The 27,369-nt window shown below is 37.0% G+C and overlaps 1 long non-coding RNA gene across 1 annotated transcript in view; it reads right to left on the bottom strand.

Moving 5' to 3' along the window:
- LOC131839203 (uncharacterized) overlaps positions 1-14,161 on the bottom strand; it is a 38,918-nt gene extending 24,757 nt beyond the window's left edge. The window contains exon 1 of the long non-coding RNA XR_009356857.1: positions 13,850-14,161. This is a non-coding gene — a long non-coding RNA (uncharacterized LOC131839203). The remainder of the gene's footprint in view (positions 1-13,849) is intronic.
- Positions 14,162-27,369: the final 13,208 nt, after the last annotated feature.

Below are 27,369 nucleotides of genomic sequence, written 5' to 3'. Positions count from 1 at the left end.
CTCAGTGGGTTAAGCCTCTGCCTTTGGCTTGGGTCATGATCTCAGGGTCCTGGGATTGAGCCCCGCATCGGGCTCTCTGCGCAGCAGGGAGCCTGCTTCCTCCTCTCTCTCTCTGCCTGCTTGTCTGCCTCTCTGTCTACTCTGTCTGTCAAATAAATAAATAAAATCTTAAAAAAAAAAAAAAGAGTTGTCTATACTTATGCCTTTTCTTCCCCTCTCACTCATTCTTCAAAATCCCTCTGGTAGATTTTCATCCCAATCCTTAACGGAAATAGCTTTCTCTAAAGTCAAAAGTGACTCTAAAGTCACTTGATCTTTCAACTACATTTGATTCTATTGACCTTGATCTTCTCCTTGAATTATTTTCCTCCCTTTTCCTAATAACTAATGACTTTCTTGGTTTTTGTGTAAGCATTTGGCAAGCAATTCAATCTCAATAATCTTTACAGACTTGTCTCCGTCCCCCCTCCATTATTAGTGGTTCTGAAACTTGAACATGCATCAGAAACATGTGAGGACAAATTTTGGGGCGTGTTCTGAACCCAGAGTTTTTGATTCAGTACATCTGTTTGCATTTCCAGTAGATTCCCAAGTGATTCTGATACTGCTGGTCTGGGAGTCATATTTTGAGAGACACTGTATTAAATACTACAATTCCTCTAGACTTAGTCATAGCTGTATTTTTTTTTTACTTTCTCCTTTTTCTATTGATGATCTCACGCACATTCGTAACTTTGATTACCAGCTTCATATCAATGACACACAAATTTACATACCCAAATAACCAACAGGAATCAAAAATCTCCACTTAAGTGCATCAGTTATCCCCAAATTCAATGTACTTGTAATAAACTTGTGAACTTGTAACATTTTTCCAGGGTTTTCTATTCAGAGGAATCATGCCCTGTCCGTCATATTAGGAAGGTCAGAATCTGGGATTCATCTTCAACATCTCCCTCTCATTTACTATCGCCCCTATCTAAAACTTTAATTCCTGTCTATTTCACGTCCTCAATCTCTCCATGAGTTGTTCATGGCTCTCCATGTACTTCATTATCATCCTTGTCCAAACTGCCATCCTCTTTCTTGAGCCACTGTCTATAGCAATCTTCTTGACTTCTTCCATTCATTCTTCACACTTTATCCAGAGTGGTATCTTTGAAAGGCTCATGACAGCTGTCTACCTAAATTTCCATGGTTTTCCATTGCTTTACAGGCTAAAAAAATTCTCGTGGCTTACGTGGTCTAATGTCTGCCTATGTGTCTCCACCTCACTTCACATCTTGCTCTTTGTACTCTGCCCACAAAATGACTTGTTTCTCCTAATTTCTTAAAGTATTATGCCCCTTCAGGCCACAGCCTCTTTGCACATAGTTTTCCTTCAAACAAGCTGTCTTGAATTTGTCTTCTAGAATTCCTCGTCATCCCTCATATTCCCTGTTCCCCCTCCATGGTCAAGGTCAATGTCTTTCTGTTAGACAGTTTTACAGCACCAGGTACCTTTACTTCAAAGCATTTTCACAGTTTGTAAATATACATTTATTTATGTGAATGTTTCATTGAAATCTGTCTCCCTCTAGGTTTAAACTCCTTGAGGTCAGGGCAAGAGTCTGATTTCAACACTAGGAAACCTCCAGGGCCTATCCAAACCAATAGGAAGAAAGTCTGCAATAAATATATGTTAAAAGAATAAAGAAAGGAGATTGGCTATTTACTTCCTAAATAAGGAGTTTATCCCTATTTTCCTTGAGGCCTTTGTTCTGAGCCTTGGGGGCCCTCCTTCAGCATCAGAATTTCATTAGCTGGAATCAGCATCTTAGTTATTGTTATGCAAAAGCTACTAAGTGTGTATCCCTGAAGGCTGTATTTTGCTTAGAGTCTCCTAGGAAATAGGAGTGTGTGCACACAGGCTGTGGATATTTAATATGAACTGACCTCCTACTGTGGTGCTCAGAAAGCAACTTGTGATTTGCTACTGCTCTAATTTTCTTACTAATATTATATCATGACTTCTGGATCCTCAGTGGATTTAGAGCAGCTGTTAGGGAACATAAGAAGTAAAATTTGATTGTGCATGTAAAATTGGCCTGCATACGAGACAAAGAGCTTTGGTTTCCTTATTCCATTAACTGTACTACAATTATCTGAAATCTCAACCTCATTGGATTGTGAGAAACTGCGGCAGCTTTAATTAATGCTTTTGCCACTGTTCCTATTGATTATTGCAAATGTCTGTATGTCTCTCCAAATGGTGTCTTCTGAGGGTTCTGGGCACTTCAAAGGACCTCCACTGTTGCTGCCACAAGATAGCTCATTAAAGTTCATATAGTAAGTGACCCCTCTGCTCTTACTTCTTCAGGCTTAACACTACTAGGACCCATGCTGGGTTCAGATCCCAACCCTGTTCCTTGTTTGGAGAATCTGTGCTTTTCTACAATTTAACTTTGTGTTTTTCTCATGATCAATTCAAATTTCTTTCACAACCACATGTTTAGGGGATACTTGCTATAAGCTTCTTGAATATGTTACAGTCAGGGTACCATTTTAAGATTTGCTAAGCCACATCAACTGTACGTAATAACTCAGGTTCAGACTCTATGTTTTGAAAAGCAAAATTTTTGCTTTATTTCTCTACTCTTTTGCAATATCTCTCTACTTTTTATTTTTTAAGTTCTTGCTGACATGTTTAGGAAGAATATACCAGAATAAATGCATTATTTCAATTTTTAGGTTGTCTATAGCAACCCTTTTTCAGTTTAATTAGGACCAATAGGTTGTAAAATGCCTAAAGCAAATCCATTAACACTTAACTGCTTCTCCTCTGGATCTATATGGCACTGACTGACAGAAGACACAGTCTCCCCGCATTTGATGGGGACTAATGATTTGATAATGCATTCATTGTGTCAGATGTCAGGTGTACAATAGGACTGTGAGAACTACAAAGAAGAAAAGAAGAAGCAACATTTGCTAATAATGTCTTCCTCCCTCTTCTCCCTAAGGTAGTGTCACTAGCAAAGCTGACACCAGTTCATAGAGGTGGCGACGCAAAAGGGACCTGCAGGATCAAGGGCACCTTCTCAACAATTTGTCTAGACTGCAGTCACAACGGTTCTTGTTCATCTGCCTAATGTGTGAATGGAGATGTGTGTCAGCATAAGCTTTGTGTTGGACAGCTGCACCCTCCTCTGTGCCTGGCTAGGGGGTCAGAGGTCCCTAGGGAAGGAAAGGAAGAGACCATATTTATTCTAAGTGTTTGCAAATATCAGGTACAGCGATGTTCTCATGCTGCGGTATATGGCAAAGCAGATGACATTGAATGAATGAATACAGCAAGCTTTTAGGTGAGATAGTGCTGCTTCTCACATCAACTGATGACAGAGTCAAGTGTTTTAAGAACAAAGATAGAACTCTCCAGCTGTTCAAAAACAAAGAAGTAAAGGTCCCCCACCCCTTCTCACTCTCACTCGCTCTCATACACACACACACACACCCCTTCCTGTTCAGAAAGGAAGCTGTATGCTTAGTGCAAGGATTCTCTTTCCCAGTCTTTCACAAACCCTCATTTTGGAATGGCCTTCAGACCCTGGGATGTACTCTTTTGAGTATTGTCCCAACTGGCAAAGCTTCATCTCTTCAGGATTTATCTAATTTGTGAAAATAGACAAAAGTCATTCAGAGCTAAGTTCAGTGATTAGAAGTAGATGACCAAACTGGGTGATACGCCCTGAGCTCCAAAGTGAGTGAGTGTGCCTTATTTTCCTATGCTGGCTCCTCTGTTGATCCCCGGCCCACCCCCAGCACACCTAATGGAGCAATAGTCACCCTACTGGCGTTCATGATCATCTAGTAACACTAGGTTACTTAGCTTGGTTGAGTTTAACAGTCTTTCTCAACTTTATCTCAATCTCCACCCTACTCCCAACTCATAGATTTTTTGAATCCTGAACTTGATTCCCCCTCTGGTTTTTTTTTTTAACTCAGAGTCAGCAATAATTTCTCCAATGTTTGAACTACCTCTTTTCCAAACAGACCCTGACTTAAACTTTTCCTCTTACCTTTGGATACAGCATGTTTGCTAACAAAGGACTCTCCACTCTGCCTTGTTCTCCCTGAAACAGAAACACTGACATGGGCCATGTGGTCCCCATGCTGAGAATTCTACTGCCATGAGCACACTTTCAAAAGATGTGTTTCAGAGTTATTTTAACTAGTTTGTTACTATTGGAATAAGTATTTAGTAAGTATACAACCTTCTAAGATGACTACTTTTAAGATAATACTCCCTTCAATTTGCACATTCTGACGTGAGTGCTTTTTTCCTCCAACTTTTTTTTTTTAAGATTTTATTTATTTATTTGACAGAGAAAGAGAGCACAAACAGAGGAAATGGCAGGCAGAAGGAGAGAAAGAGGCAGGCTCCCATCAAGCATGGAGCCTGATGTAGGACTGGATCCCAGGACCCCAGGACCATGACCTGAGCCGAAGGCAGAGGCTTAACCCTCTGAGCCACCCAGGTGCCTCCTCCAACTTTTTATTATGGAAGATTTCAAATGTTTCTGCTTAACTTTGAGAACCAACAGCTTTCTCCTTTCTTCCTTCTCAACCTCTTTCCAATTTTTTTTTTTTTCTGGATTATTTTAAAGCAAATCCCAAACACCACATCATTTCTTCTAGGAATACATCAGTATTTAACTCTAACAGAAAAGATTTAAAAAAAAAATCACTATTTTATTATTACACCCAATGAAATTAATAAAAACTCTTCATACTCACTATATTCTAACTTATGTTTAACTTTTTCTGTATCTCAAAGGTTTCCTTTTAGACCTGTTTGTATCAGAATCCAAGCAAGGTTTATAAATCACATGTAATATGTTTCTGAGGATTTTAATCTTTATAGGTATTTTTGCTTCAAATAATAACATACATATAATTACAGACTTTACTGTTAAAAATTTATCTTCCACAGCTAAATTATAAGAAGGTATTTAACTTTGTTTATAAATAAGAATCATATGGTTGCATTGAGCATCATCAATTCCTATATAAAATACTGAAACTCCTTCATCAATGTCTAAAGAAAGAAACTGGGTTCACCAGCTGTCTACACAGGGCAGGCATAGGGGGCAGTGGCCCTGAGTTTGATGGCCTTAAACTGTCCCTTCTTGGCCTTTGATTTTGATGCCATAAAAACAATAACTCATCATTTCTATAATAAATTTGGGTTTATTGTCTCAGATTTTCTAGTATAAGCTCTCAAAAAAGGAGAGTTTATTTCAATGATAGATGGCTCTTCGTTACATTATTTTTTTTTACTTCTTTAGTGCCATATAAATCTGTTAATTCTCAATATAGAACATATTGTAGAAAACAAACATTTCAAAAAAAATGGTAAGCATTCTCCAAAGTACTATTCAAATGATAACAATGTCCATTAATTTATAAAATAAAACCATAATAAAATCTCAACTTCCTGCCATTAGCTCTATAAAAGAGATACATATTTATGCTGTCTTATGATATCTACAATTTGCATAGTCCTACCTGTGTCTTTATGTTAAATCCATTTTTTTTTCATTTAGTGCAGTTTCTTTTTAGTAGCATAAATAAATAAGAAAATAGATACAGAATAAAAATGTGTTGTAAAAGTTTATAGTTAGAAAAAACAAAATTGAAAGATAATTAAAAGATAATTCTGGTTTAAAAATCAGCACTCATTTAACCACATATTTCAGTGCATTAATAGTATTACTTTATGTTGTGATTTGCAAATTCATTATTAAATCACTTTAAAGCTGGTATATAAAATATACAAATGCAGTCCAAGAAATAACAGGTTAATAGTCTTATTTCAGATGGAACTAAATCTCTGTTCAAGTTATGCTCCTGGTGGGGGGTGAGGGGTGGGGGAGACTGAAGAATTTAATTGAACATTTGGAATAGCAAAAGAGAAAATTAATGTATTTAGGAATAGACTGATGCAAATAACATTCCATTACATTAGCATTTATTTGTGCAATGAACAGTCTCCAACTGAGCTTCTATGCCTTAGCTTCATAAGGTAAACATCTTCTTTTCCCTTGAAGATTTGAACCTGCCTTTAGAAAGCATTCCAATCCAGCAACTGCTATTAAAAGACCTAATTCTATAGCTCACATTCCCATGTGCATACTTCACTGATGTCGATATTAAAGTTTTAGAAATGAAAATTCCATACCCTTACCTTTTTTAACTGAGGAAATGCAGCATTTTAATCCCCGCTCTAATAACACACATGAAGTGTGTGTGTTTATGTGTATGCAAGTGTGTGCATGAGCACATGCATATATATAGAAGCCCATAAGCACAAAAAATAAAGGTAGTGATGATTTGGGGTGCAGTATCTTACAGGAGCTAGTAATGTTTGTAAGAGTAGCCATCCAATATTCTATAGGTTTCTCCTTTTCACATTATAAACCAGTAAGTCATTCCACTAAAAAGCTGTAACAATCACTTTCCTGAATCAAAACCCATCCTTTGATGATAAGGGAAGCAAGTCAACAGAGGAATGCATATTAATCAGTATTTAATATCTGGACTTAAAATTCCTGCCCAAGATCTGAAAGGTATAAAATCATAAGGAATAACAATTTTGAGGTTCTCTTCAATGACAGTCAATATATGTTTCCTAAAAATGCTTAGAAAGAATTCAATTTACTTACTTTCTTGCTAAGTCCTGCTGAAAATTCTGTTCAAAAACAAATTGTAGCAGTCAATTTGTGTTTTAGTGCACATGGGAGATTGCTTTTTGCAGGACTCTCAGAATAACTCCCTTTGTAAATTTCACTACCCCCAGTCCTCTATAGTGTGAATAATGATCTGCAAGATTGCTTTGTGAGTGTGTCTTTGTAGTTTAGGTTTTCCCAACTAAAGGCTCCACATTGTCCACAGATAGAGAATGAATTCTGGAGATTATTCAGCACAGCTGGGCAGCTGGGGCTTCTCCACCTGAGCAGGTTACTAGGCTATGACAGCCAGAAAAAGCACCAAAAGAGACAAGGATCGAAGAACAAGAGAAATGAGTGACCTTCTTTTTCTAAGCATGTACCTCACCTCAACGCTTCCCAGCAATAAATGCAGTTTATTCTTATGAATTCTATTGTTTAAAAGATCTAGCCTAATTTGGCCACTTTCCACAACTATTTTGACCCATATTGACAAAAGAGAGTAAGCCACACTGTGTCCAATAGCACAGTGTTCTCATTAATCCAATTACTTATCAAACTTTAAACATCTGAAATGTAAAATTGAAATTTAACAAATTTTTAATCTCCCAAAAGTTATAGAGGCTTAAAGACACTTAAGAAAGATTATGTCTATCGCTTATAGGACACAATAAAGATAAAAACAATTGAAGGATTTATAACACTAATATTTGTTTTTTTTGTTTTTGTTTGAGAAAATTAATCATATTCTGCATAAAGACTAGAAAACATTAGTCCCCACAATTCCACAAAATAAAATAACCTCTTTAGCAACCAGGTAGGAATTACAATGCATATTGAATCTGATTATTTGCTACTATGGTTTGTATAAAATATGACCTTTTTTCCTACTATTCTAAGATTTGTTTGTTGTTTGTTTTTGTTCTTATAATACACAGAAGAGGGCCTTCAACATGGAAGGTGCACAGGAATAACACTTGTATTTTAATAACATTGCTTAACCAAGAGAACAGTTTCACAGAATGGCCTCAGACCTTCACATCCCATCCAAGTTTTCAACCACATAACCCTTCCTGGGGAAGAACAGAGAAAAATCAATTGACTTTATCCTTTACCACTTTCTCTCCTATACTATGAATAGTAGTTCATATCTTCTAGATGAGTGGCTATTTGTGAAGTTAACATGGATTATATGTAATTACCATCAGATAATGTTAGTCAAGTTATTCCAGGAATAACAATACTAGGTATACAGCTACCAATTTTGTAATCCCATTATGCTTAACTTACATTAAAATACAGTGCAGTGGCATGTTGACAACTGACAACCACCCATAAGAGAAAATCATCATTGCAGAATCATGAAGCCATGCTTAAGCAGGCTTTGGTTTTATTGTTCAATGAAGCAAAATTCACAAAAGATGACTAGAATATCCTAAGGAAAACTCCTTTCAGTCAAAGACCATTTATCTTTCAGTTGGTAACACTTCTTTCCTTCTGCTGACAGAGGCTAGGCTTTCAGGCCTTCCTGGTGGGCTGGCAGTAGATGTGTCCAACATTTAAAAATGGACAATATTATTTTGTCTCTAAAGACTCACACCAGAATACTTACTGCATTCCCATATATAATTTAGGAAGAAAAAAATGCATACAGAAATATATAGGAAGTGGCTGTTCCTATATATACTCTATAAAAGCTTTATTCTTAGAGATGGCATTCTAGGGAGCATGCAAAGCCAGTGTTTCTTGCTGTTCCACTTAAATGCTCAAGGAGCTCAGATATAGGCATTTTCCATAAATATACCTCAACATGACAAGGCACAGAACAAGCGAGGCAGAACCGGGTGTTGACCACAAATCATATTACCACATTGTTCAAATGTTACCTCCTACGTTTCTGAATAAGCTTCTTAATTCTCTGGGTCTACGGGAAAGCAACACACTTCCATCAGGATCAAGATGTGGTCTTGCATAGATGGGAATGACTTTGCTTTCAAATTCTGCTCAAGGAAACACAAACGCCTACTTAGGACAAAGGCGTAAGGTGTTATATATGATGTCACACAGGCATCATTTCCCCCAAATGCTCCATGGGATAATGGTATACAAAGATAAAAGTGTCATTTTGATAAAAATAAAAACGCTAGTCCAATGGAGATAAAGTCCCTTTAACAAGTTAAGTCATTCTCAGCTGGTGCCTTCTTCAATTAAGGCAGCTTGTTAAATTAGTTATAAAGGTAAAGCCTCTGAATTCCAGCTTGAAATAATGCCTAACAAACCTTGGCACACACTGCACCATTACCCCACTAGATTATGTGAGAGTACAGAAGAAGACAAGAAGAAAGAGAAATACAAAAACTTGTCCTGGTCATCACTCTGCTTCTAGAATCAGGGAAATTTATTCACTATAAGGTCAATGGAACCAGACTGAAAGATCAAATCAGTGACCTACCCCTGTTATACTCCCAGAAAAAGGCAGGGCCGCCTCCTTATAATTAAGTAGACGATACTTTTCCATCTAAAATCAGACAGCTATCTTTCAACCATATGGATAGACAGAGGAAATCAAAGTGTCATTGTCCTTGCTCTCATTGTCTACACATCCTATCGCATATTGAGCCAGAAATTGTTAATAGCAAAATACAGAATAGAATGTTACTGACAGAAGTCAGATATGGAGATAGTTCAAAAAACAGCTAAAAATCTAGAAACCAAGAACGATAATAAAACAGATTAAGAGGAGCACCTGAGTGGCTCAGCCCATGAAGTGTCTACCTTCCACTCAGGTCATGATCTTGGGGTCCTGGGATGGAGCCCCGCATCGGGCTCCCTGCTCGCAGGAAGCCTGCTTCTCGCTCTCTTCCCTGCTTGTGCCCTCTCTCTATCTCTCTCTCTCTCAAATAAATAAATAAAATATTTAAAAAATAATTTTTAAAAAGGGCTTACCTTAAAAAAAAAAGATGGGAACTAAAACCAGTTTAACTTAGTGCTACATAAACACAATAAATTGTGTTACAAAACTCAATATAAATATCAGTACTAGTACTTTACAAAAATATGTTATTAAAAGTAATTTTATGTGTAATTTGGGTTTTAAACCCTAGATTATATAAACAGAAAGTGAGAACAATTGCTTAGGCCCTCAAAACTTGGCAACAACCTTGACACTTCTCCTTGACACACCCCATATTTAATCCATGAGTAAATACTCTTTGCCCTACATACTTCCCAAGTATACCCAGGCCCTGACCACTTGCCACTCCCTCCACCAAGGCACCTTCCTCTCACACCTGGATTATTACAACAGGCCTATGAACCCACCTCATCATATCCTGTTTTGTCCCATTTTGTAATCTCTTCTCAACACTGTAGTCAGTGTGGTCCTTTTAAAAATGCAAGTCAGATGTTATCAGTTGCCTTTTGCACATCTTCAAATTGTTTCCCATCACACTCAAGGTAAAAGTCAAAGTCCACTTGGGGCTATAGAACCGTGTAAAGGCTGGCCCTTACTTACTTCTCTGACATCCCCTACTACTGTTCCCCACACAAACCCTGTGTCTTGAATATTCCTGGGGCCCTGCAGCATCAATATGCTTGTGTATGATGTACTCTTGCCTAGAAACCATTTCCCCTTGATATCCACATGACTCCCTCCCATAGACATGGAATATGGCTGTAAGGTTTTTCACATAATGTATATGAATGGCAGTCATAAACGTGAAGAAGTGTACAACTGGCACAACTGTACACAGTGGTCCTACTCACTCTCTCATTTCCTTCAGGTCTTTGCTCAGAAGTCACCTCCTCGATATTTGCAAATGACATATGAGATGAAGGGCTAGTACCCAAAATCTATAAAGAACTTTTAAACTCAACAACCAAAGAACAAATAATCCAATCAAGAAATGGACAGAAAACATGAACACACATTTCTGCAAAGAAGACATCCATATGGCCAACAGACACATGAAAAAGTGCTCATATCATTCAGGAAATGCAGGGAAATACAAATCAAAACCACAGTGAGAAACCACCTCACACCAGTCAGAATGGCTAAAATTAACCATTCAGGAAACAACAGGAGTTGGTGAGGATGCAGAGAAAGGGGAACCTTCCTACACTATTGGTGGGAATGCAAGCTGGGGCAACCACTCTGGAAAACAATATGGAGGTGCCTCAAAAGGTTGAAAATAAAGCTACCCATGACTCAGCAATCACACTACTTTGGGTATTTACCCTAAAGATACAAATGTAGTGATCTGAAGGGTCACGTGCACCTGAATGTTTATAGCAGCAATTCCACAATAGCCAGACTATGGAAAGAGCCTAGAGATCCATCAAAAGATGAATGGATAAAGAAGATGTGGTATATATATACAATGGAATACTATTCAGCCATCAAAACCCCCCAAATCTTGCCATTTGCAATGACATGGATGAAACTAGAGTGTATTATGCTAAGTGAAATAAGTCAATCAGAGAAAGACAATTATCATATGATCTCACTGATCTGAGGAATTTGAGAAACAAAAGAGAGGATCATAGGGGAAGGGAGGGAAAAAAATGAAACTAGAGAAGGAGACAAACCATAAGAGACTCCTAATCTCAGAAAACAAACTGATGGCTACTGGAGGGGAGTGGGGTGGGAGGGATGGGGTGGCTGAATGATGGACATTGGGGAGGGTATGTACTATGGTGAGTACCATGAATTGTGTGAGATTGATGAACCATCTGTACCCCTGAGACAAATAATACATTATATGTATTTTTTAAAAAAAATTTTTTAGGGCACGCCTGGGTGGCTCAGTGGGTTAGGCCGCTGCCTTCGGCTCAGGTCATGATCTCAGGGTCCTGGGATCGAGTCCCGCATCGGGCTCTCTGCTCAGCAGGGAGCCTGCTTCCTTCTCTCTCTCTCTGCCTGCCTCTCCGTCTACTTGTGATTTCTCTCTGTCAAATAAATAAAATCTTTAAAAAAAAATTTTTTTTTTAAAAGACACCTTCTCAGGAAGGAATTCCCGATCATCCTACTGAAAAATGCAACACTTCTCTAGAAATGTCCATCCCCCTTCTCTACCTTCTTTGTTCTCATAACATTTATTACCATTGCATATACTACAATATTTTATTCAATGTGAGACATCATTAATTATGATGCTCACCATTTTTTAAATATTCTACCCACAAAAGCACAGCCAACTGGACATGATACATCATTAGTTGCAAAAGCCAACCTGATTTCAAAGATGTTAAATAGTAAAAAAAAAAAAGTACTTTTTTGACTCAATAAAATATGACCATTTACTTATTTACTTATTATTTATTATCTGTCTCTCCTCACTAGAATTAAGCTCCAAGATGGTAGGGATGTTTATTCTTGTTTTTCACAACTTAAACAGTGCCTAGGGAATTATCATAGGTATTCAAAAAGTACTTTTTGATTGAATGAATGAAAGCAGGTAGAGGTGGGATAAGTTCCTCATTTTACATAAAATATAAAAGATGATACCTTACCTTTTACATGTATAATTGGTTATAAATATAGGTAAAATATTTTGGGCAGTAAAATACTATGTAATTCAGGATTTAAAAATCAAATGGTACAATGTCTAATATAAAGATATAAAAATCATGAACCTTAATAGACTGTACAGTGTGGTCCCAAATATGCACACACACAACAGAAACTAGTTGCAAAACAAGGAGAAAAAAACCAAAAATATAGGGGTGCCTGGGTGGTTCAGTGGGTTAAGCCTCTGCCTTCAGCTCAGGTCATGATCCCAGGGTCCTGGGATCGAGCTCCGCATCAGGCTCTCTGCTTAGCAGGAAGCCTGCTTCCTTCCTCTCTCTCTGCCTGCTTCTCTGCTTACTTGTGATTTCTGTCTGTTAAAAATAAATAAATAAAATCTTTAAAATATATATATATATGTATATATATATAATTTTTGTGGGAAACTTTTATATGCCTTTTTCTGTCTTTGACATTTTTAAAAAGACAGAAAATAACATGGAAAAATAACACAATTAATTATACTGAACAAATATACAGTTCGCTATGTAAAAATCTTTATTTTTTACAGAATAATTCTAAAAGATCTTCATGTTCTTGTCTTGGTCACAAAATATAGTTTAAATAGCAAAAATCAGAACACAAAATAAGTTACAAGGCAACAGCAAAAACAAAAAACCAAAAGCATGAAATAACAGTTATAACTATATAAAAGTAATTAAAACTTCTATACTAAATAAATATTCAAATTATACCCAATTCTATAATTGGTAGATAACGAATCCTTTCTTTCCCCTTTATTGAAAATGGGTTTTATGATTCCTCTTGCTTACTTTTTTTTAATCTTTTGTAACATAAACAATGTTTTAATTAATTTAATCTTTAGTTACTGGAAAGGTATAGGTCACATTTTAATTCCACTGGTTGTTGACTTAAAGCTATGTGACATATGCTAGGTTAAGATATCCTGTATATACCAACAGAAGACATCCAAAATAGAATGCATGGGAAAGCTTACAAGTGAAAGTATGAAAATAAGTAATAAGGAAAACAAAGAACAATAACAAAAACAAAAACAAAGCAACGAAAAACAGATACAAAAATAAAGTTTTAATTTCAGAATACAGCCATACAATGGATTTTTTTTTTAAAAGTCTAGAAGCTGGAAGGAGTTAAGATGGCGAAGAAGTAGCAGGCTGAGACTACCTCAGGTATCAGGAGATCAGCTAGATAGCTTATTAAACAATTGCAAACACCTACAAATCCAACAGGAGGTTGAAGAGAAGAAGAGCAGCAATTGTAGAAACAAAAAATCGTCCACTTTCTGAAAGGTAGGACTGGCGGAGAAGTGAATCCAAAGTGATGGGAAGATAGATTCTGGGGGGAAGGGCTGGCTCCCGGCAAGCGGCGGAAAAATGGAGCACTAAATCAGGACTTTTAAAAGTCTGTTCTGCTGTGGGACATTGTTCCAGAGGCTAAATTGGGGTGAAGTCCACCCAGGGTCAGCGTGGCCTCAGGTCCCACAGGGTCACAGAAGGATCGGGGGTCTCTGTGTGTCACAGAGCTCACAGGTATTAGAGCGGGGAAGCTGGCTACAGAGACAGAGCTGAGGAGTGAGCTCTCAGCTTGGGGTTACCTTGAACGGGTCGCAGGCTGGGTGAGCTCAGAGCGGGCTGGAGGCCAGGGAGACAGGAGTGATTGAGTGCTTTTCTCTGAGGGTGCACTGAGGAGTGGGGCCTCAAGCTCTCCGCTCCTCTGGGCCAGAGGTTGGGAGGCCACCATTTTCATTCCCGTCCTCCGGAACTCTATGGAAAGTGTTCAGGGAACAAAAGCTCCAGAAAGTGAACCTGAGCAGATTATTTAGCCTGGCCCCTGGTAAGGGCGGTGCAATTCCGCCTCGGGCAAAGACACTTGAGAATCACTACAACAGGCCCCTCCCCCAGAAGATCAACAAGAAATCCAGCCAAGACCAAGGTCATTTACCAAGGAGAACAGTGGAATTCCAGAGGAGGAGAAAGCAAAGAATGGAACTCATGGCTTTCTTGCCATGATTCTTTAGTCTTGCAGTTTATTTAATTTTTTATTTTATTTTTTTCTTTTTCTTCTGCTATTTTTTTTTTACTTTTATCCTTTCCTTTTTTAATTTTTTTAAACTAGTTTATCTTAATACCTTTCATAAAAATATAATCTTTTTTGAATCTTCATTATTATAGTCATATTTTATCCTTCATTGTATGTAACTTTATTTTTTGTATACACGTAAGGTTTTTTCTTCTAAAAAAATTGGGATACAACTTCTTCTAATAGATCAAAATATACCTGAATCTAGCTCCAGGCTTGTTCTAGTCTCCAGCCTGAGAAATTCTTTCCATTTTCTTTTTCTTTATTCTCCTAACCAACTTACTCTATCAACTCCTTTTTTAGAAATTTATTTAAAAATTTTTTTTTCAAATTTATAGACATATTCCATTGTGTTTACCCTTATATATGTTTCTCATTCTTTAAAATTTTGGGAGGTAGTTTCTTCTTCTTCTTTTTTTTTTTTTTAAGATTATTTATTTATTTATTTGACAGAGAGAGATCACAAGGAGGCAGAGAGGCAGGTAGAGAGAGAGAGAGAGAGAGGAGGAAGCAGGCTCCCTGCTGAGCAGAGAGCCTGATGCGGGACTCGATCCCAGGACCCTGAGATCATGACCTGAGCCGAAGGCAGCTGCTTAACCCACTGAGCCACCCAGACGCCGGGAGGTAGTTTCTTCTAAGAGACCAAAATACTCCCCAAATTAAGAGGGTGAACCTATTCTAGTCACCAGTCTAATATATATATATATATATATATATATATATATATATATATATATATTCTTTTTTACATTTATTCTTTTTTTGTTTTATTTTTTTAATTTTTTTTTCTGAACTTCTTTTTATCCCCTTTCTCCCCCTCAATGATTTGGGGTCTCTTCTGATTTAGTTAAAGTGAATTTTCCTGGGGTCTTTGCCACACTTTTAGTATTTTATTTGCTCCTTCATATACTCTTATCGGACAAAATGACAAGGCAGAAAAACTCACCACAAAAGAAAGAAAAAGAGGCAGTACCAAAGACTAGGGATCTAATCAATACAGACACTGGTAATATGTCAGATCTAGAGTTCAGAATGACGATTCTCAAGGTTCTAGGTGGGCTCGAAAAAGGCATGGAAGATATTAGAGAAACCCTCTCTGGAAAGATAAAAGCCCTTTCTGGAGAAATAAAAGAACTAAAATCTAACCAAGTTGAAATCAAAAAAGCTATTAATGAGGTGCAATAAAAAAATGAAGGCTCTTACCGCTAGGATAAATGAGGCAGAAGAAAGAATTAGTGATATAGAAGACCAAATGACAGAAAATAAAGAAGCTGAGCAAAAGATAGACAAACAGCTACTGGACCAAGAGGGGAGAATTTGAGAGATAAGTGACAGCATAAGATGAAACAACATTAGAATCATTGAGATTCCAGAAGAAGAAAGAGAAAGGGGAGCAGAAGGTATATTGGAGAGAATTATTGTAGAGAATTTCCTTAATATGGCAAAGGGAACAAGCATCAAAATCCAGGAGGTGCAGAGAACCCCCCTCAAAATCAACAAGAATAGGTCCACACCCTGTCACCTAAAAATAAAAGTTACAAACCTTAGCAACAAAGAGAAAATACTGAAAGCATCCCAGGAAAAGAAGTCTGTAACATACAATGGTAAAAATATTAGATTGGCAGCAGACTTATCCACAGAGACCTGGCAGGCCAGAAAGAAGTCGCATGATATATTCAGAGCATTAAACGAGAAAAACATGCAGCCAAGAATACTATATCCAGCTAGGCCATTGTTGCAAATAGAAGGAGAGTTTAAAAAAAAAAACTTCCAGGACAAACAAAAACTGAAAGAATTTGCAAACACCAAACCAACTCTACGGGAAATATTGAAAGGGGTTCTCTAAGCAAAGAGAGACCCTAAAAGTAGTAGATCAGAAAGGGACAGTGACCTTACAGGCAATACAATGGCACTAAATTCATATCTCTCAATAGTTACCTGAATGTAAATGGCTTAAATTCCCCAATCAAAAGACACAGGGTATAAGAATGGATAAAAAAACAAAACCCATCAATATTCTGCCTACAAGAAACTCATTTTAGACCCGAAGACACCTCCAGATTTAAAGTGAGGGAGTGAAAAACAACTTACCATGCTAATGGACATCAGAAGAAAGCTGGGGTGGCAAACCTTGTATCAGATACATTAGATTTTAAGCCAGAGACTATAATAGGAGATGAGGAAGGACACTATATCATACTCAAAGGGTCTGTACAACAAGAAGATCTAACAATTTTAAATATCTATGCCCCTAACATGGGAGCAGCCAACTATATAAACCAATTCATAACAAAATCAAAGAAACACATCAACAATAATACAACAATAGTAGGGGACTTTAACACTCCCCTAACTGAAATGGAGAGATCATCCAAGCAAAAGGTCAACAAGGAAATAAAGGCCTTAAATGACACATTGGACCAGATGGACATCACAGATATATTCAGAACATTTCATCCCAAAGCAACAGAATCCAATTCTTCTCTAGTGCACATGGAACATTCTCCAAAATGGATCACATCCTGGGTCATAAATCAGGTCTCAACCAGTATCAAAATATTGGGATTATTCCCTGCATATTTTCAGACCACAATGCTCTGAAGCTAGAACTCTGTCACAAGAGGAAATTTGGAAAGAACTCAAATACATAGAGACTAAACAGCATCCTTCTAAAGAATGAATGGATCAACCCGGAAATTAAAGAAGAATTGAAAAAATTCATGGAAACAAATGATAATAAAAACACAATGGTTCAAAATCTGTGGGACACAACAAAAGCAGTCCTGAGAAGAAAATATATAGCGGCACAAGCCTTTCAAAAGAAACAAGAAAAGTCTCAAATACACAACCCAACCCTTCACCTAAAGGAGCTGCAGAAAGAACAGCAAAGAAAGCCTAAACCCAGCAGGAGAAGAGAAATAATAAATCAGAGCAGAAATCAATTAAAGAGAAACCCCAAAAAACACAATAGAACAAATCAATGAACCCAGGAGCTGGTTCTTTGAAAGAATTTATAAGATTGATAAACCCCTGGCTAAAGTTATCCAAAAGAAAATAGAAAGGACCCAAATAAATAAAATCATGAATGATACACAAACAACACCAAAGAAATACAAACAATTATAAGAACAGAGCAACTCTACGCCAACAAATATAAAAAGAATTTGAAAATATGGAAATATGGAAGAAATGGATGCATTCCTAGAGACATATAAACTACCACAACTGAACCAGGAAGAAATAGAAAACCTGAACAGACCCATAACCAGTAAGGAGATTGAAACAGTCATCAAAAATCTCCAAACAAACAAAAGCCCAGGGCCAGATAGCTTTCCAGGGGAATTCTACCAAACATTTAAAGAAGAATTAATTTCTATTCGCCTGAAACTGTTCCAAAAAATAGAAATGGAAGGAAAACTGCCAAACTCATTTTATGAGGCCAGCATCACCTTAATCCCAAAACCAGACAAGGATCCCATCAAAAAAGAGAATTACGGGCCAATATCCTTGATGAACATATATTTGAAAATTCTCAATAAGATAGTCAAATATTGAAAATAGTCAATAGGATCCAACAGTACATTAAAAGGATTATTCACCACAACCAAGTGAGATTTATTCCAGGGCTGCAAGTTTGGTTCAACATCCACAAATCAATCAATGTGATACAACACATTAATAAAAAAAAGAACAAGAACCATATGATAGTCTCAACAGATGCTGAAAAAGCATTTGACAAAGTACAGCATTCCTTCCTGATCAAAACTCTTCAAAGTGTAGGGATAGAGGCACATACCTCAATATTATCAAAGCCATCTATGAAAAACCCACCGCAAATATCATTCTCAGTGGAGAAAAACTGAAAGCTTTTCCGCTAAGGTCAGGAACACAGCAGGGATGTCCATTATCACCACTGCTTTTTAACATAGTACTAGAAGTCTAGCCTCAGCAATCAGACAACAAAAGGAAATTAAAGGCATCCAAATCAGCAAAGAAGAAATGAAACTATCACTCTTTGCCCATGATATGATACTATATGTGGAAAACCCAAAAGACTCCACTCCAAAACTGCTAGAACTTGTACAGGAATTCACTAAAGTGTTAGGATATAAAATCAATGCACCGAAATCAGTTGCATTTCTCAACACCAACAACAAGACAGAAGAAAGAGAAATTAAGGAGTCAATCCCATTTACAATTAAACCCAAAACCATAAGATACCTAGGAATAAACCTAACCAAAGAGGCAAAGGATCTATACTCAGAAAACTATAAAGTACTCATGAAAGAAACTGAGGAAGACACAAAGAAATGGAAAAATGTCCCATGCTTCTGGATTGGAAGAACAAATATTGTGAAAATGTCTGTGCTACCTAAAGCAATCTACACATTTAATGCAATCCCTATCAAAATCCCATCCATTTTTTTCAAAGAAATGGAACAAATAATCCTAAAATTTATATGGAACCAGAAAAGACCTCAAATAGCCAAAGGAATATTAAAAAAGAAAGCCAAAGTTGGTGGCATCACAATTCTGGACTTCAAGCTCTATTACAAAGCTGTCATCATCAAGACTGTATGGTACTGGTACAAAAACAGACACATAGATCAGTGGAACAGAAGAGAGAGCCCAGAAATAGACCCTCAACTCTATGGTCAACTAATCTTTGACAAAGCAGGAAAGAATGTCCAATGGAAAAAAGACAGTCTCTTCAATAAATGGTGTTGGGAAAATTGGACAGCCACATGCAGAAAAATGAAATTGGACCATTTCCTTACACCACACATGAAAATAGACTCAAAATGGATGAAGGACCTCAATGTGAGAAAGGAATCCATCAAAATCCTTGAGGAGAACATAAGCAGCAACCTCTTCGACCTCAGCCGCAGCAACATCTTCCTAGGAACATTGCCAAAGGCAAGGGAAGCAAGGGCAAAAATGAATTATTGGGATTTCATCAAGATCAAAAGCTTTTGCACAGCAAAGGAAACTGTTAACAAAACCAAAAGACAACTGACAGAATGGTAGAAGATATTTGCAAATGACATATCAGATAAAGGGCTAGTATCCAAAATCTATAAAGAGCTTAGGAAACTCATCACCCAAAGAACAAATAATCCAATCAAGAAATGGGCAGAGGACATGAACAGACATTTCTGCAAAGAAGACATCCAGATGGCCAACAGACATGGGAAAAAAATGGTCCACATCACTCGGCATCAGGGAAATGTAAATCAAAACCACAATGAGATACCACCTCTCACCCCTCCGAATGGCTAAAATTAACAAGTCAGGAAATGACAGATGCTAGCAAGAATGTGGAGAAAGGGGAATCTTCCTACACTGTTGGTGGGAATGCAAGCTGGTGCAACCACTCTGGAAAACAGCATGGAGGTTCCTCAAAAAGTTGAAAATAGAGCTACCCTATGACCCAGTGATTGCACTACTGGGTATTTACCCTAAAGATACAAATGTAGTGATCTGAAGGGGAATGTGTATGCAAATATTTATAGCAGTAATGTCCACAATAGCCAAATTATGGAAAGAGCCTAGATGTCCATCAACAGATGAACGGATAAAGAAGAGGTGGTATATATACACAATGGAATACTATGCAGCCATCAAAAGAAATGAAATCTTGCCATTTGCAAGATGCCATTTGCGACAACGTAGATGGAACTAGAGGGTATTATGCTTAGTGAAATAAGTCAATTGGAGAAAGACAACTATCCTATGATCTCCCTGATATGAGGAAGTGGAAATGCAACGTGGGGGGTTTGGAGGGTAGGAAAAGAATAAATAAAACAAGATGGGATCAGGAGGGAGACAAACCATAAGTGACTCTTAATCTCACAAAACAAACTGAGGGTTCTTGGGGAGAGGAGGGTCAGAAAAGCAGGGTGGGGTTATGGGCATTGGAGAAGGTATGTGCTATGGTGAGTGCTGTGAAGTGTGTAAACCTGGCGATTCACAGACCTGTACCCCTGGGGATAAAAATACATTATATGTTTATTTTAAAGAATGAAATATATTACAGTGATCAAAATTTGAATATGCCTCTCAATCTAATCAATAAATGGAATCCAAATGCAAAAAAAAATTCTAGAAGCTGATTCTTAAGTCAAAATAATGAAACGAATAAATTTCTGTCAAGTACAAATTTAGAAAGAGAAAACAAATCAACAATGAGAAATAATAGAAGGGAACTAGAAAGCCCCAGTGACTGGATTGTTGGAAAACAGAGTAGCAATATGGCCTGATGCTAAAACTATGGATGATCTTGGAACCTTTCCTGGTCTTGAAACCAAAAGGCTAAGGAAGAAAGCAAGTCCTTAGGGACTAGCCAGGAGGGAAGGGACTTGCAATTGGGACTGTTGCACAAAAGGTCAGAAGGCTCTATCTTCAGGGAAACAAGACACAAACCAAGACTTCCTACTACCAGCAAAAGATGGCAAGAAAATGCATGAATCCCATCCTGAGCCCTGAACAGGGGTATGACATGACTGTTAAAGACTTAGTAACTATAGCCTACCTTCATACGAGTTTGGCATTTGATTTTATACAACATGTATAGTCCCAGAAACCCCAAACCAACAAATCTTAAAATAGTCCCGGACTGGGAAATGACTGAGCTACACAAAGGAAAATAATCTTGCATGAAGGGATGCCTCGCTCACAAGAGTCCCACATATGAAGTCCCACTAACCATGACTCCACAATACAAACCTGTAAAACACAAGAGAAAACAAGAATCCCATGAATAAGGGTAAGTAGAAACAATAATCACAGAACACAGAGAACTTGACTGTAAAAAATTTCAAATACCAGAATTAGTGGATATAAGCTATAAAATAATTATGTTAAAAATGCGATAAATAAAAGAAGGAACTAAAACTATGAGAAAGGAACAAAAGATCATTTTATTGTCTAACATTTTGATAAACAACATATACTGAATTGTCCATTAATTGAAAGAATGAAAATGCTGGATACTATATAAAGAAAATATTTTTAGCACATTGCACTGACACAAAAGTGAAGAATCTGCAGGTTCTCAAAATGTACCAAAAATTGAAATCCTAAAAGGAAAATGACACCAAAACTGGCTATTGCCCATTTTTGCAGCTCCCCTGGGACCTTGGGGTTTCATTTCAATTTTTATATGAGACTCTTCTACAAAAAAGAACTAAAGTTGGAGTGTTGGGCCCACCTGAGTTAGGGACCTAATAATAGATCTTAAACTGCAACACTCCCTTCTCCTGCCCCCAGGCTACTCTTTCAGTGTAATAATGAATTAGAAATAAACACATCATACAGAAGGGGAAAGCCAGGAAGTTTCCCTAACTCAGCCTTTGCATCTGTTGGAAGAAGAAAAAAAAAATCTTGTCCTAAAAATATGTATCCATAAGACCATACACATGCAGATTTTTTGGCAAATTCATGCTACTTATATGATTGAAAAAATACCTAAATAGAAAAATGAAAGTGGTCTTGGGTAAATATTACCCTCTGACCCAAGTGACTGATAAAACAAATAAGAATCCTTTTTGAGGGGGGCGCCTGGGTGGCTCAGTGGGTTAAAGCCTCTGCCTTCGGCTCAGGTCATGATCCCAGGGTCCTGGGATAGAGCCCCACATCGGGCTCTCTGCTCTGCGGGGAGCCTGCTTCCTCCATTCTCTATCTCTCTCTCTCCCTGCCTTTCTGCCTACTTGTGATCTCTGTCTGTCAAATAAATAAATAAAATCTTAAAAAAAAAAAAAAGAATCCTTTTTGAGGATTAGGAATAATGCAGTTTATACTGAAATGTCATAAAATACATTTTTAAAAAGTGAAGGTACCATGAATGAAAAGAAGTAGAGATAATAGTTGTAGAAACAAACCCACAGAGATGAGATACTGACAATGTTAGAATATAGAAAATATTATAATTAACATACTTAAAGAATTAAATGAGAAGGTTAAATATATGAGCAAAGAATGACCAAAAAACACCTAACAGCAACTACGGAAGTAAAATATACAATAGTTGGAATAAAAATACTCAATGTTGATTAAATAAGAGATTAGCAGAATGTAGCCAAGAAAAATCAAGAGATAAGAACTATGAAGGGAAATGAAAACATATGAACTCTAGAAAGAGATAGTCTTATCTATTTAGAGTTCTAGAAGGGGTAAAATAGAAAAAATGGAAGAGACAATCTCTATAAAGAGATAATGGCTTGGAATTTTCAGAATTATTGGAAAAATTCAAGGCCTCAGTTCAAAGAAACCCTATATATTCCAAGTAGGATAAATAAAAAGAAATTGAGAATAGATAAAGAAGATATGGTGTACACACACACACACACACACACACACACGGCGAGGAAATACTTTGCAGCCATCAAAAAGATGAAATCTTGCCATTTGCAATGACGTGGATGAAACTAGTGGATATCACGCTAAGCAAAATAAGTCAATCAGAGGAAAACAATTATCATAGTATCTCACTGATATAAGGAATTTGAGAAACAAGACAGAGGATCATAGGGGAAGGGAGGGAAAAATGAAATAAGATGAAACCAGGAAGGGAAACAAACCATAGAGATTCTTAATCTCGGGAAACTCACTGAAGGTTGCTGGGGGTGGGGAAGGGAGTGGGAGAGATAGGGTGGCTGGGTGATGGACACTGGGGAGGGTATGTGCTACGGTGAGTGTTATGAATTGTGTAAGACTGATGATTCAGACCTCTAACCCCGAAACAAATAATACATTCTATGTTATAAATAAATAAATAAGAAAGAAATCTACATTTAGACACTCCACAGATGAATATCAACTTAAAGGAGATCTTAAAACTGCTAAGGGGATAATGAGTTACCTCTCACATAGAAATGGCAATTACGCTGAATGTGCATTTGCCGAAGGTAACTGCACAACCCAGAAGACAGAATGATAGATCAACTTAGAAATATCAACTTAAATAAATAAATATCAACTTAGCATTCCATACCCAGAGAAACTACCTTTGCAGTATGTAAATGGAATAGACATTTTTAGACAAAAGCTATTATTTATTTATTTATAGCTCCATACAAGCAGAAAATCTCTGTTTTTGCCCCTGCATTCCTGGTAGTCTCCCCTTACCAAGCAGAACAATTGAAATTGGAGGGAGCGACAAACCATGAGACACTGTGGACTCTGAGAAACAAACTGAGGGTTTTGGAGGGGAGGAGAGTGGGGGCTTGGGTGAGCCTGGATGTGGGTATTAAGGAGGGCACAGATCGCATGGAGCACTGGGTGTGGTGCATAAATAATGAATGCTGGAACACTGAAAAGAAATAAAACAAAATAAAATAAAATAAAGCTTAAAAAGTATCATATTAACATGTAATCAATATAAAAATTACTGATGAGATAGTTTACATTAATTATTTCATAATAAGTCTTCGAAATTTCATGTGTATTTTATACTTATAACACATTGAAATTGCATTGCTAACCCTTGAAGTAAAATGTAGTCCTATGACAAGAATACATTTGTTTAACGGAAAATTATTTTCCACTCCTTTTTAAAAATTAAAATTAAATTTGTATTAACTAAATGTAAAACAACTTTGAATTCCTCAGTCTTAACTGGCCACATTTCAAGTGTTCAATAGCCATATGTGGCTAATGGCTACCCACAGATTTGGAGACTTTGTGATTTACAATGGAATAATGGGGAGTTATACTGGTAAGTAAGAGAGAAAATTCAATGAAGCATTGCCTTATGAAACAGCAAGTCTTCATTATAATCATAATCATCATTATTATAGAAGATATATAAGCATCCAAGAACTAAAATAATGGGGGAAATAGCCTATAAGTTAGGCAGAAGGCAATCAGAATGAAGGTAATTTTAAAATCTTATATTTTTGCAAGAAAAGTGAAATCTTTTAGACTTTGTTAAATTAAACATGCATGTTAAAATATATAGGATCCGGTGATAGAGGCAAATACAGAAGAGTAGGGATCTCCATCTCTTCTCCCAGACACTACTGTTTGGCAAAACAAAACTCAATCACAGTCTGTTAGAATCACAATTCTGGAAGACAGCTGAAGATCTACAGCAACCAAGCATGACCTTAGCCAGCAAAAAAGCTTCTAAAATAAGGTAAGAGATTTTCGTGATATTTAAAATTCTCCTAGCTCCATCCTCTTTCCTAGCATCATGGCACTGTGGAAGACAGCAGCTTCCATTCCCAGGGTTGATACCTGATACCAGAGAAGCTGCAAAGGTCTGGTCCCCAAGAAACTGTGTTTCTCTGTCTTGATCTAACTGCAGTTCCTCCCAAAGACTGATGCAAGAATTCTCCTGTTCTTTCTCCTAACTCAGAACTATCAAAGTGGAGTGGCTATGTAGTCCTCAAAAACAATGAAAATGAACAAAATGAGCAAATTGCTGCTGCCTGGGAGCGTGGGGGGAAGGAAGGGCAAACAAAAGACGTGCAAAAACCTAGAAGGAAAAGCTGGAGAGTGTAATTTTGGAGGTGAGTGAGATAGAGTAGGTGCTTTATAACTGACTTACAACAAGATCAATAGGACTATTCAATGGGAAAGGAATAGTCTCTTCAACAAATAGTGCTGGGACAACTGAATATTCACATGTAAAAGAATGATGTTGGATCTTTGCCTTTTACTATGTACAAAAACTAAATCAAAATGGTTTAGAGATCAAAATTTAAAGTCTACAACAATAAAATTCTTAGAAGAAAATGGGCAGTTGTTTGGCAATGGGCAGTTGTTTGGGCAGTTGACTTGGGCAGTTGTTTGGCAATGGTTTCTTAAATATGACACCAGAAGCACAAGCAATGAAAGAAAAACAGATAAACTGGATTTCATAAAAATTAAAAACTTGGGGCACATGGGTGGCTCAGTGGGTTAAAGCCTCTGCCTTTGTCTCAGGTCATGATCCTGGAGTCCTGGGATCGAACCCCGCATCAGGCTCTCTGCTCGGTGGGGAGCCTGCTTCCTCCTCTCTCTCTGCCTGCCTCTCTGCCTTCTTGTGATCTCTGACAAATACATAAAATCTTTAAAAATGAATGAATAAATAAATAAATAAATAACAATTAAAAACTTTTATGCATCAAAGAAAACTATAAAGAAAGTGAAAAGACAATCCAGATGCTGGGAGAAAATATTTGCCAATCATATATCTGATAAAGGTCTAGTATCCAGAGTATATAAAGAACTCTCACAACTCAACAACAAAAATACAAACCCAATTTAAAAATGGACATTTCTCCAAAACAGATATCCAAATAGCCAACAAGCATATGAAAAGATTCTAAATGGCTTTAGTCATTAAGGACATGCAAATGGAATGCACATTGAGACACTACTTGTAGTATGTGATAGGGGTATGTGATAGGCCATCCACTGGGATGTCCATTAAAAAAAAAAAAAGAAAGGGGGCCTGTGTGGCTCAGTTGGTTAAGTGTCCTACTCTTGGCTATGGCTCAAGTTATGATCTCATCACTTGTGGGATCCAGCCCTGAGATAGGCTCCACACTCAGCAGGGAGTCTGCTTGAAGATTCTCTCCCTCTGCCCCTCCCATACCCCCATGCTCACTCACTTTCTCCCAAATAAATAAATAAATCTTCAAAAAAAAAAAAAAAAAGAAAGAAAGAAAGAAGAAAAAGAAAGAGAACCAGTTTTTGCAAGGATGTGGAAAAACTGGAATCCTTTTTATTGCTGGTAAATATGTAAAATGGCACACTGCTATGGAAAACAATTTGGTGCTTCCTCGAAAAGTTAAGCCTGGAATTACCATAGAACCCAGTAAATTCCCTCATAGTTATATACCCCCAAAGAATTAAATATAGCTGTTCAAACAAAAACCTGTACAAGAATGTTCATAGTAGCTCTAGTTACAATATAGCCAAAAGGTTAAAGCAGCTCAAATGTCTACTGCCAGATGAATGAATAAACAAAATGTGAGATACCCATTCCATAGAATATGATCCAGCCATAAGGAATATTACCGTGTATGCTACTGACACATGCTACAACATGGATACACATTGAAAACACGACACTCAGTGAAAAAGCCAGACATAAAGGACCACATACTGTATGATTTCATTTACATGAAATATCCATAATAGGCCAATCCACAGAGACAGAAAGTTGGTTTGTGTTTGTCAGGGGCTCGGGGGAGAAGGGAATTGGGAATGATTGCTTAATGGATGCAAAGTTTCCATTTGGGGTGATAAAACTTTCTGGAACCATACAGTTCCAATTGCATGTTGTATACAATGCGGGCCAAGTATACATTGTGAATGTAATTATTCCCACTGAATTTTACTTTAAAATGATTACAGTGATGAATGTAATATGATTTTACCACAATTAAATGTGTGTGTTAACCACTAAATGATTAGCCAGAGGACATATAATTTCTAAATGCAAGGAAGTAGACAAAAAAGAATAAAAAATTGAAAAAGAAGCACCCAAAAGAAACTCACTGAAAAATATATTGAGTATGATTAATAACTTACATACTCCTATGTATGTATCTTTCATGTTTCCATTGTGAGACCCAGGGTCCTCACAAATATTTATTTTTTAAACTGTATTGGTTACACAGTAGATTAAGCAGAGCTAAAATAAAAGAAAAAGAAAATTAGTAGACTGGAAGATACAACTGATGAATTCATCCAGAATGCAGCACCAATGCACATTAAAAAGAGGATAAAAGTCACAGAGAGGGAAAGGTTCAAGTCTGTACCACTGGAATTCTAGGAAGAGAAAATGAAGAGATTTGTAAAGAGGCAATATTTAGTTTTGAGGGATAATTTTCCAAAATTGCTGTGGATTCTTGTTTTTCATCCCTCTCATTCAGAAAGTGCCCCAAATTATAAGACAAAGAATCTCTATTTCTATTGAAATTTAATATATGTGAGTCAATACAATATCCAGCATTCCTAATTTGTCATAAATATTTTCCTCAAGGAGTCTGGCAGATACTCGTAATATATGCTAACACACACATGTCTCCTGCAACACTTGTG

Source organism: Mustela lutreola, chromosome 8 (genome assembly GCF_030435805.1).
Source record: "Mustela lutreola isolate mMusLut2 chromosome 8, mMusLut2.pri, whole genome shotgun sequence".
NCBI lineage: Eukaryota > Metazoa > Chordata > Mammalia > Carnivora > Mustelidae > Mustela > Mustela lutreola.
The sequence above is the reverse complement of the archived record's forward strand: the minus strand, read 5'-3'. Positions and strand labels throughout refer to the sequence as shown.